This window comes from Vicugna pacos, chromosome 9 (genome assembly GCF_048564905.1).
Source record: "Vicugna pacos chromosome 9, VicPac4, whole genome shotgun sequence".
Taxonomy (NCBI): Eukaryota; Metazoa; Chordata; class Mammalia; order Artiodactyla; family Camelidae; genus Vicugna; species Vicugna pacos.
This window is the reverse complement of record NC_132995.1, coordinates 30667914-30680341: the sequence shown is the minus strand read 5'-3', so window position 1 is coordinate 30680341 and position 12428 is coordinate 30667914. Positions and strand designations below refer to the sequence as shown.

The window sequence follows — 12428 nt, the reverse complement described above, 5'->3', positions numbered from 1 at the left end:
CAGTGCCGTCAGACGTAAAACCGGCGGTCTCACCAGAGCAGCGGAAGGCGGGAGGAACAGATGGGACGAAGAAGAGAACACGGAATGTCTCTGAAAGGGTGCTCCCGCTCAGGAAATACTAGTTCCCTAAGAATCCCAGTTTACTCTGTATTTACTTGTGCCCCATCAGGTGATTAGAAAGCATCCCTCCAAGTCCTGACAAAGTAAGAGGATCAGTAGGAACAGCAGCCGCTGGAGCTACCCTTCCAGAGCCCTTACCTTAGGCCGGGCAGCGAGCCAAGTGTTTTGCACCCGTGATCTCACCCCGCTTCATCACAGCCACACGAGGTGATGGACTTTGCGGATGGGGAGACTCGCCCACCCTCACGCCTCCCGGAGGCAGGATTTGATGGGGAGATATCAGACTCCAAGTCCGGGGGACAATTCCACTATGCTCTACAGCTTCTCAGGGGCAGAATGGGAACAGGGGGTGGGGTGGGGCAGTAATTTGGGGAAAATTATTAGGAGGAGGAAGGAAGGCAAGAGAAAGAGGTGGGGTGGGTGAAAACTCAAGGAACATGCATGCTGGAGCAGGAAGGAAACCAAGGCCGATGATCTTGACTCCCACGCAGGGGGCCTGTCGCTCTTACCACCAGCACTCACCTCCTCACCTCTGGGGTCCCTCCAACTCCCACCTCCATCCACCACAGGGCAGGCACATATGTCATTTAGTGAGAGAACCACAGAAATCCAATGTCATTGGGGGCCATCACATCACTGGTGGATGTCCCTAACATACTTGGGGGAGGAAGGGGTTGGCAGGTATGAACAGCTGTATATGTCTATAGAACATCATAGAATTTTCTGACCACCTTCTACTCTTCCCTTACCCTCCCTCCCCCCACCAGGTATCTGAAAACACAAAGGCCAAAATCAGAGAAAGTAGATCAGATTTCCCGTTCATCAAACACCTACTAAGGGCCAGGTGCTTTTCCTACGTTACCCCTAAGCCTCCGGAGAACCTTGAGGGGTGGGCATGCTGTCTCCGTCTTACAGATAAAGAGACTGAAGCTCAGAAAGATCAGCTGAGATTTGATACCAAAAACCCGATTGGAAGGTGCAGAAGAGGAGCAGAAGTGGCTGCCAGGGAGCCCACCGTTCCCTCCTATGCTGGCACCAGGACCTAGGGCGCTGGATGGCCTGGCCATGCTTTATCTGCTGGGCACTGGGTCCAAGACATCTGGAAACCCGCCCTTTCTAAGTTACAGCTTCACTTAACCAAAGTTTGTAAAAGGGCACCCTGAGAGACGAAACAGTCTCATCTCGTCAGAGCCCTGCTAAAATCCCAATAAGCCCACTGCGAGCTAGAGATTGAAGTGCGATTTTGGCATCTCTCCTCTGGCGTAGAAAGAGATTACACTGAGTCATATTTCAAAAAGGCACGCCTGACACAGTATAATCTCTGGTCTTAACTCCCCCTGACCTTGAGAGAGCGGCAATAAAGCAAAGGGACTGCAGCGGCTGGAAACAGACATTTAGACTATCAGGAAGAGGCGGGGTGGGCAAGAGCATCTCATCAGATCCGTGCGGGGCCGCTCCTGAACCTGTTCAGAGGTGGAGGCTTCAGAGCTTCCTCTCCTACCCCTACCCCCGTCACAGACTGATGTGCGGCTGCGTCTTCCTGGGACCCCAGCTCCGCCCCTTCCCCAGCATCTCACTGATTCAAGTCCCGAAGGACCCACCATGACCTCCTCTCATCTTCCACCGCATCTGCTCCCCCCGCCCAGCTTTTCCCAGTGACAATAATGAAGCTGAAAATGTCGCCAGAAAAGGCATCGATCTGTTTATCTATCACTTGCTAATCAAAAGTTTCCTGCCTGCTGCTAAAATACCAATGATTTCCTTTGCGGAATCAAACAGGTCTGCTCTCAGAGACTGAGCGCGTCAGTGGGGACAGTTTAATTACCGCCTTTGACGCTCCTTCCCTGAATACCAATCTTTCCTGAGTTACATGATGAACACACATTAGGGGAAGGATTAAATCAAAAAGCAGGAACTGACTAATTGCAGGGCATCTCACATGGAGCCAGACTCCCCTGTTATGCCCTACATCCCCTCCTGGGTCCTAGGCATTCCTGAGTATCCAGCCCAGGGAATTCCAGCACCATCCAAGAGGCCCCAGTGTTCACACTGAGTCCCCTTGACACATAATAAATGCTGTCGTTAGACCACGGGCTTTAGAGTCAACGGCTGGTCTTACATTCCAGTCCTAGCTCTGGCCACTCAATTTCTGGGAGCCTCAGTTTTCCTGAATGTAAAATGGGAATATCAGACATCCATATATTTAAAAGGCTACTGTGAAGATTAAATTGAATAAACAGGCAAACCTTGATCATAATGTGAGGTCAATTAATGAGAACTATTATTATTATTATCCCTATGTGGAAATATATAACACTAAGCAGATGTTTATACTAGATTATATCTATTTTGTATAAAATACACCACCAAACATTTATGAATTTTTATAGTCTAGGATGTTCTAGAAAAAGTAATAAGCAGACTATCTTCTTTATACCTCATTGTATGAGGAGTGCCTAGAACAGGAAGAATGCTGTTTCTTCCTGCCTGACTCCGCCATGAAAAGATGAAACAAACATGGTCCCTTACAAGGATGTTCAAATCTCCTTCACCAGCCCCTACTACCACCACTTTGACGTGCCTCATCCAGCCTTTAACTCTTAAGCTGTCCTGGAGATGGAGGGTGAGAACATTCACGCCACCCACAGACGTACCTAATGAGCATGACCAGAGTGGTGGCCATTTCCATTTCTCCCACTGCCAAATTCGTTTGACAGAAACAAATGACTATTATACGATGCCATGTATGGAAAAGAATACACACAAACATAATGCTTAGATTTTATATTTTCAAGGAAAATTGATTACATTATTTAGAAAAATAATTCCCCTCTTCTGTGTGGAAAACAATAAGATCCATGGCCCCCCTTCCCCTCCTCAACCATCCCCAGGTCTTCATCTCTCTCTCTCTCTCTCTCTCTCTCTCTCTCTCTCTCTCTTCCTACACTGATAATCACCCCCTTCCCATGTGGATGGAAACTGGATTTCCCCTGCAATTTATCACCTGCACCTCATACCATGCTGGGCTTCTCAGTCAGAGAACCAGCTAGAAGCCATGTCCCCAAATCGCTGACTCTCCCCTGTTGTCAGTGACATCAGGAAACAAGACATTGTTTGAAGGTTAAACACACCAAGCCCAGGGTGGGAGCCTGAGTCAGCCTGCTGGGGGTGGGGAGGGGGGATTCTATTCATGATGGTCCCACTAGTGGGCTTGTCCTCATGGCAGCTTCCTGTCCTGCCATAAGTGTCATGAGTGATGTCAGCAGGAGAAAAGGAGGCTCTCCAGCTCTCCCTCTATCCTGGACACTCCCCACCAGTGCCCTGGGACCAGGGGACCCCTCCTGTGGACGATCTTCTGCTCAAAATGCAGCCAGAGGGAAACTGAGGATCAACTGGCTTATCCTCTCCACACACCAAGGCTCCAACAAGAAACTAGACGCACTGTTCCTCAAGGTGTCTTCCCCTAAAGACCACAAAGCCCCTACATATGAGAGTAAGGAGGAAGACTCTTTTCTGGGGACTCTACCAGAAGAGATAAAAATGTTACCACTCAATTCGACAAACATGCACCGATGGCCAGGCCCACATATGTACATGCAGGCCGGACCATGTGCATATGTGCAGTGGTGACCAAGAGAAGTCCCTGCCCTCGGAGAGAGAAGTCCCACAGGGGAGCAGACAACTCAACAGGCAATGACAACTCGGCATGAGACATCTGGGATGAGGGAAGCCAGGGATGTCATGACACAGAGGGAATTTTCAGGAGTCTGGTAGGGCTTCAGGAAGAGGTTGGGGCTGGCCAGGGAAACACATGGTGTGCGAGGGTGGAGGGGAGCAGGGCCAGGTCACCCAGGGCCTGGCAAGCCTTCCAACCACTTTGAACAGTGATGGGCCCCTGTTTGCACTTTACTTTGGTCACAGGGTGGGTATTGGAGAAATGACCCCCCAAGGAAGATGGTTTGGGCTCCAGCGATGGGAGTGACTCCGGCAACGGGAGTGAGTCACTCCCTTGCCATGACTGACACTTACACAATCTAATTAGACAGAGATGTGGGGGCTGCGGTGGGCCACGTGCGGCTCTCAGCATCCCACCCACTGCCCTGCATCTCTCTGAGCCTCCATCTCTAGCCTCCAGACTTGTCTCTCTCCTTCTGGGCCCCCTTCCCCTTCTGTCTTTCCTGCCTCCCTCCCTCCGTATTCTTTCTCATCTGCCTCTGCCTCTGCCTCTATCCCTCTCCTGCCCTGCCTCTCCCCTTCATTTCCACTATTTCTCATTCCTCAGCCTCCCTGGATCCCCTACCTCCTCCTTCAGCCGTAAACACAGGAAGCTGGGTGTCATTTCTTTGGGTGAGGCTCCCCCCGCAGCCCACAACGCTGTCGGCACACACACAATTCCCGCCCAGCTCATCATGTAAATATGACCTTTGCGATATTCATTATCAATTAAAGGAACAAATCCCCTTCTCTGAGAGTGCTCCAAGCAGCACGAGAGACCTTTCAAGCCCGAGAGCACAAAAGGGCCTTTCCCGTGGGCTGCCACACTGTCTAGTTCCCATCTCCCGGAGGCTGGATGGGTGGGTGGGGAGGCAGACGCAGATGGGCGGGGCAGACAAGCGGGAACCCAATGGGGCTCGAAGCCCCTCCAAGGTCGCTGTGCCTATGGATTACACCGTACAGCCAATTCCTGGGCCAATCACAGGGAGTCAAAAGAAATGTGGGGCCATCAGCTTTCTGTTCCTTCTTCTGTCTGTGGGCCACGCCAGGTGCAGGCCGGGCCTCTTTTCAGGCCCCTGCACACTGAGCTCCTGCCATTCAGGCTCCAGTGGCCTCCCTTTGGCCAGTCCCAGGAGTTCCTTCCTCCCTCTTCTGATGGGCTGGGGACCCGCTTTTAGCCATAGATGGACCTCAGCTTCTGGGACCCAAACACAGACACCTTGCCCAAAAAAAGAGTTTACACATTTTATATTTTTTGACAGCAGGTCATCCAGCACAGAACTGTACCCAGACAGAGCTGGGCGAGGGGCAGGACAGCCTGCCAAGGATGAAACATGGGCTTTCCAGAAGGTGGACTCAGAGCAGCCCTTTCCCATAGCTGCATCCCCAGAGCTGTATCCCAGGTTCCCTCACCCTCCAGGCCCACAAACCGCCCAGGAAGAAACCCTCCAGACACCACCAGATCTGCATTGTTGCCACAGCCATGGCTTAATAGCTGCTTAGGGAGGGGCGGCAATCCCCACCCTGTCCTCATGTGACCTGCCCCTATGGCTGGCTGGGCTGACCGCACCATCTGGTCGCATCTGGGGCCATGCTGTGTGCATTAGAGGCTCCTACTCCTGCCGACGGCATTGGGCATGGTGGTCGCCCCAATCTGGTTCCCATTCTTAGAGCAGCCGGTCCATGGGCATCCAAAATAAGAGAGGGGAGGCCAGACTGCTGGGGTAAGGGCACAGTCAGAAAGCGGGAGTGACACAGACGGAGGGAGGGAGACAACGAGAGAAAACTTGACACCCGACCATTGTGAGACAATCTGGCCTCAGTGTCTGGTACATGGGGAGCTACAGCCCAGGTTGGCTTGTGTTATTCACATCTGACACCCAGTGGATTCTCAAAGCTCAGTCCAACGGAGAGAAGGTGACGGCTCCTGACCTTGAACCAGAATGTCTTCTGGTGCCCTCCAAGGCCACAGCAGCTTGGAGCTCTGGGTGTTCCTCCCATGTCTGTCCCTGCATTTCCTTCCCAAGGAATAGGAAAGCCAGGTCCATCAGGCCTTCAATAGCTGCTCTCTGGAAAGACCCACAGGTCTCTGCAGGTGTCCAGCTCCAGACCCCTGCACGGCCCGCCTGCCTGACTCCAGGCCTTCCCTCCAGGACGAGATGTGCTCTGGTGACACCATAAGGCAGTGCAGGGACACTGCAGAGGGGAAGGCCAGAACTGGGCTTAAAGCAGGAGGGCAACACTAGTTGGGACACAGTACCTAAGAGACACATTTAAACACACACACACACACATACACATGCGCGCGCGCGTTTGCCCAAGTATTATGGGCCCCTCCGTCTGGCCATATCCCACCTCCCAAAAGCCCTTGCTTATTTAAAATGTGATGCTTATTTGGGGGTAAATAAGGAGAAAGAGACTCCAGAAAGTCTCTCTTCCACCCCTCTGTCTCGGGGCAAGATTGTTCCTTTTAAGATTCCTACCCACCCATCCTCCCTTAACAACTCTCGCATCTCCTACCATAAAAGTACCTCCCCAAATTCAGAAAATTAAGAACTAGAACATCCAGTAGATACACACTACCAGGAATTTACCCTATGGATATAATGTTCCAAATATGTTCCAAAATATGTTCATTGCAGCATCCCTTACAACAACAAAATAACTAAAAACAACTTTATGGTCCATTACCAGGGCCTGGCTGTGTACAGGGTCGTGTATCCAAGACATGACAACTGGGGCGATAAAGACAATGCGTCTCAGCCCCACCCGCACACGGCGCACAGGCCAGCAAGCGGGGGGAGGTGGCCGGGCCGGAAGGTTAGGGGAGACTGGGCATGACGTGCCTGCAGTCCTGGAGAGGAAAGGACTCTCACTGCTTCTCTAGCTTCCGTCTCCCTCCAGCTGTACATGGCATCCTTTCTTTTGTGACATCTTCACCTGCCCCTTGCCCAGAGGGCACATCCATGGTAGCTGGGTGCATTTTCAGACAAGTATGAGCAACTGTAGGAAGATCTCTAGGTTAAGAATATACCATCAGCATGGAAGAATTATTCTGGGAGCCCTCCCAACGCCTTGCTGAGATGAAGTATTCCTTAAGCTCAAAGTTCAGCCAACGATAACCCATACACATTTCACTTCCGAAGGAAACTCTGCAGTCTAGACGGGGGCCTGAGGGTGAGTCACTTTGGTTACTGCGTTAACTATTTATTGATTGTGTATTACATACAAAATTACCTTGGGGTAATGTTTAAGCCCCAAACTTAACAAAACAATAAACGTGGATTATATCACATGGTTTCTCCAGGTCAGGGATGTGAGAGCAGGAATCCAAGGGTTCTTCAGGTGGCAGTCATTGGAAGGCATGACTGGGGCTGGAGAATCTACTTCCGAGCTGGCTGACTCACTAGGACGGCTGTGGGCAGGAGGCCTCAGTTGCCCACCACATGGACTTGTCCCACTGGGCTGCTTGAGCATCCTCATAACATGGCAGCCAGCTGTCCCTGGAGTGAGTGATCCCAATAAAAGATGAAAGCCAAGTGTCTAGGATGTCCTGGCCTTGGAAGCTGCACACCATCGTCTGCTTAATATCCTATTGGTTACATGGGTCATTTCTATTCAGTATGAGAGGGGATTACTCAAGGGCATGAATACCAGGAGGCAGAGATCATTGGGGGCTGTCTTGAAGGTTGGCTACCACAGTAATTAACATTCATAACTACTATCCCTGACTCTACCCCACCCACCACTGGCCTCCAGTCCCCTCACCTGCTCCACAAATTGTCTCACTCACCACCAACTCCCAAGTTTCTTTTGGAACAGAAGAGAGTATAAGTTGACTTATTCACTTATTAAAACAATGTCCACCTATCATCCTATATTGAAGGTCCAAGGGGACCTGGCCCTGACACCCTCTTCTGTCTTGTTTCTACCATTTCCCTTCCACCACCCCATATTCCTGCCAACCTCAATGACCTGAAGACCCCTAATGTGGATGGTCACCCCCCAACCCAGCTGTATGCTTGTTAAAATGAGCTGTGTGACCTTTGACAGTTTTCTTAACCTCTCTGGGCTTCTCTTACCTCATCTGTAAAATGAGGATAATAAAAGCAGCCATGTGTATGGAGAAAAAGCACATACACACACCCAAGGAAGACATATATCCAGAAAGACCTGAGGAGACCTTAAGTTTTTATGCCAGGCTGATCCCCAGGCTCAGAACTTGCCCTGTTAATTGGTGAAGGTCTTACCCACCATTCTGCAAAGACTGGGTGAAGCGGCTTATCTTTTAAATACCCAATTTTAAACCAAAGATGACAAGGCATACAAAGAAACAGGAAAACATGGCCCACACCAAGGAACAAAATACATCTCCAGACACTATCCCTGAAGAGACATAGGCACCAGACTGACCAGGCAAAGTCTTCAGAGTAACAGTCTTAAACATGCTCAAAGAGCGGAAAGAAAGCACAGGCAAATATCTAAAGGAAATCAAGAAGACAATATATGAACAAAATTATCATATCAACAAAAAGAAGTTACCTATTTAAAAAGAAGAACCAAAAGGAAGTTCTGGGGCTGAAAAATGTAATAGCAGAATTTGAAAATTCACTAGAGGGGTTCAAGAGCAGGTTCAAACAGGCAGAAGGAAGAATCAGCAGACCTGAAGAGAAGTCCTTTGAAATTATTAAGTGAGGAACAAAAAGAATGAATAAAAAGTAAACAGAGTCAAAGGAACTCATGGGACACCATTAAATCTACTAATACAAGCATCATGGAAGCCCCAGAAGGAGAAGAGAGTGAGAAAGGGTCAGAGAGATTATTTGAAGAAATAATGGCCAAAAAGTCCCAAAATTTTTTGAAATACGTGAATCTACATATCCAAGAATCTTAACAAACTTCAAGTAGGAAAAATATACACGCCCATTCACCCAAACATCTGACTTCTGAGACATTTTTCCTTAAGGGAGTACCATAATCTTAAACTTGGCTGTAACAATTTTGAGTTTTAGAACAATTAGCCAGAAGTACTTATCACAGCCATTTTGTAATTGTCAATAGTTGGAACAACCTTTGTGTCCAACAATAGAGATTTGTGTAAATGAAGTATATCTATAAGATGGGACATTGTGTAGCCATTAAAAATGATGTTGACAATGTTCTGAACTGAATGTTAAGGGAAAAGAAGGATTTACAAAATGGCCATGTGCAATCTGATTTTTGTAACCAAGGCAGGTACAAGTGTCTACATGTGAAAGAGGATTTGGAAAATAGCCATGAAAGAAGAGTAGATTTTTTTCTGAATGAGTGAGAATGTATGTGTTTTTCCTCTTTTTGCCTTCTTTTTCCTATTTAAAAAAAAAAAAACTACTGCTTTAGTCACATATCTAGTAAATGTCAGAAGTGAGATTTGAGCTGGTACTGCTTTCCGGTACACTGTGTTGCTTTCTGTCCTGGCACCAAATAGCTCCACTTGAGTCTCTCTTGAGTTAGAAAGGTCTCTTTCCCTGGGGACAGCCTCCATACCCACGCCTCACTACTTCAAGCACATTAACAAGTTTAGGGAGGATTCTTAGGTTGATAAAACCTGAAGGTTCATCATCCGCGTTGGCTTTCTATTCTAAATTATCTGCTAAGCCAGACTTGGCTTTTTTGCTTATGGACACTAAACCTTAATCACTCTTTCACTTGTAAATCAAAAAGCCACTCACTAGGAGCCCCACGCCTGCTCCACGCCCTCCCCAGACCCCTGCCATTAATCCTGAGGGCAAGAGCCAAGAATGGGGATGACCAAACAGTTCAAGCTAGACAGTCTCATTTCTGAGTTTGTCAAGATGTCTTAGCAAATTTCCTCTTTAATTTACATAATTTCAGCTAGCATCACTTTCCCCCAAGAGGCTTTGTATATCAACCATAAACAGGAAATACGAGTCAGTCCGCTCACCTTTGCCAAAGCCTAAATGAAATCAAATTTAAAAAGTAATAAAATAAAATGAACGATGGTCATTACCTTGCCACAGCGATTTCACAATAACAAGGTCTGACAAGTATGAATTCACACCACAGCCATATACATGCCCAGACTATATGAAGCGATACTCACTTCCCAGCATTATGGACTGTTTTTTCATCCCAAAGAATCTTCAGAATTCAAGTCTATGAAATTTGAACTGTGCAGTCTCTGCAAGAATGAAATTCCACCGGGAAGGGGATTCAGATAGAAGTCAACTGATGGATGGTTCCGCTTGGAATGCACAGCTTTTAATAATAAAACAAATCTTATCACAAATCCAGGAATATTTTGCCACCAAGAGTAGAAAACTGAACCATTGGAAAGTCATGCAGTCACAAAAGATGCTAAATCCCTGAACTCATTAACTTGGGGAATAAAAAAGGAGTCCATTTTCTATTTGAGGGGCAGATTCTTTTCTGAAAAGACTCTTTCGAATTTCAAGAGGACCCCAGAATGTAGCACAGTGATGCTCTCAGTTAGAAACTCACCCCGGGTACAGCAGAGCAGGGAGGGTGATCTTCACTGGACCTAAGACTTCCTGGGAAAGCGCGTACCCTATAGAAAATGAGAGCTGAGTCGCAGAACTCCAGCACCACAACAATGGGTCAGTGTGGGAGAGGAGGGCTGTCTTACTACTTGAATTCTAGGAATAAGAAGCCAAAAGAAAGAGCGAGTCAAATGAAAAGAGCTAAGAGAAAAGTAATGTTAGCTTCATTAGAAAGCTAATGAAAAGAGCTTCTTATAGCTTAAGAGTTCTGTTAAATATTCAAAGCACTGATTAGACCTGCTCTGTAACTGAGGCACAGAGTGAGGGGTAGAGGGAGGAGCTAATATTAGGGGAATGAATGAACTCAGGAGAGTGGATAGCCTGCGTACACGGTGGGAAAATGGGAGTGGACTTTATATGGAGGCTTCAGCAGTGGCAATGAAGAGAAACAATTGAGAATGGGACACAAGACAAATGGTAGATTCTGGATGGCAGCTGAGAAGACCGGAGTGTCCGTACATGTGAGACACCTCGGGCCACTCCCAGAGCAAGCTAAGGAAATCAGAATTCTATTAACAGAAGAAGGGGGAAGTGCTAACACGGCATAAACCACACAGGTGCACAGTCAATCTCTCGAAAAGAAGGAAACATCAAGAAATGAAGGAATTCCCAGATTTTCAGGCAGAATTTGAGGAATATGCCCCACTCTCTCCAGGACCAATCATGAGATACAGAATAGAAGGAATCAGAATCGGTGTCCTTAAAGATTATGATGTCTTCCATAAGAACTATGTTTTTTATTCCCAGGAAACGAAGACCTAAAACTAAGACTTCTACAAGGGAAAATGTATAAGTCAAACCTATACTGAAGGAAGGCAAGAAAAAAAGAAGAAACAGGAGGGGGAGAAAAACATCATTAGGTATCTGGGGCATTAGGTTTGAGGTCACCAGCTTTTCCTTTTCTGGGCCTTATTAAAATGTTCGAGACCAAAAAATATATGTACTGTATTTATTGGCTCCAAAATATGAAAAGAAAGCCATAAAATTGAAATTAATAGGTGTTTAATGAAAATGTCTGCAAAACTTAATATTATACCAACTTCATTAATGGCTAAACTTAGTTTTCATAGAAGTTCTATTCTATTGGAAAACAGTTTGAAGGGTAGATAATTCCTCTCTAGGCAGGAATTCCTAGGTGACCCCTGATGATTGCCAAGAAATCTCAGCCATCATAAGTGAAATAAAGTACTCATGGCCAAAGCATTTCAAAAGTGAAATTTTTCTTCCAAATCTTGTCAACAGTCTTTGTGACAGTGAGGGCTGGGTGCATTTTAATACATGTAGGGTGATGCAGGGTGGGGTCTCAAAGGGAGGGATGCCCAGGTGTCAAGATAGCACAGCACATGGGACACCACAGAGCCAGTGTCCCACGAGACAGAGGCAGCAGTCAAAGGAAATCTGCTCGGCACCATCCCCCAGTCCCCTTCGGGTGGCCCAAGTCCTGCCTGGCTCCCAGCGCCTCCCTGGCTGAGCCCCCAACTCCCTTTTAAGCTTCTATCATAGCAACAGCCCCAGGGCCAGACCCCCTAATTGCCAGCTTCTTCTAAGTGCCAGGAAAAAAACCAACCACAACAACCCTCTCCAGCTCTCTGCCCCCTCCCAACACGAGCCCAGGGGGTCAGGCAGGTTCAAAAGGGGAAATAAATGAATCTTTACACATTATAAGGACCCAAGCAACATTCTCGGTGGCATTAGTGCCTGAAATGGCAGCAAGTAAAAGCAGGTGTGCTGAGCGCCCTGTCAGCTAACGACACTGATAAGACTGCCATGCCTGGTTCTGCTTCATTTCAAACAGACTGCTGGAATAAAAAAAAAAAAAAAAGGAGGGAAAAGCCAGAGCAGAAATAATTGCTGGAGCTTCCAGTGAGCGGAGGGAGCCTGCAGGCAGAGATCAACGCGCCTGATTTCATCCTCTTCCTTTTATTTCTATAACCTTAAACGTTCTGCTATTATAAAAGTCATCATGTCAGCTTTCTCCCCAGCCTCTCTGGCTGCCCATTTTCAAATTGTATCAATTGGTAAGGCTTTTGGGAT

General features: G+C 47.6%; 1 long non-coding RNA gene across 1 annotated transcript; it reads left to right on the top strand.

The window, feature by feature from the left end:
* Positions 1-43: 43 nt before the first annotated feature.
* Positions 44-2371, top strand: LOC140698473 (uncharacterized). The gene is made up of 2 exons (XR_012076266.1): positions 44-327; positions 888-2371. It is a non-coding gene; the product is annotated as an uncharacterized lncRNA (long non-coding RNA).
* The last annotated feature ends 10057 nt before the right edge of the window (positions 2372-12428 follow it).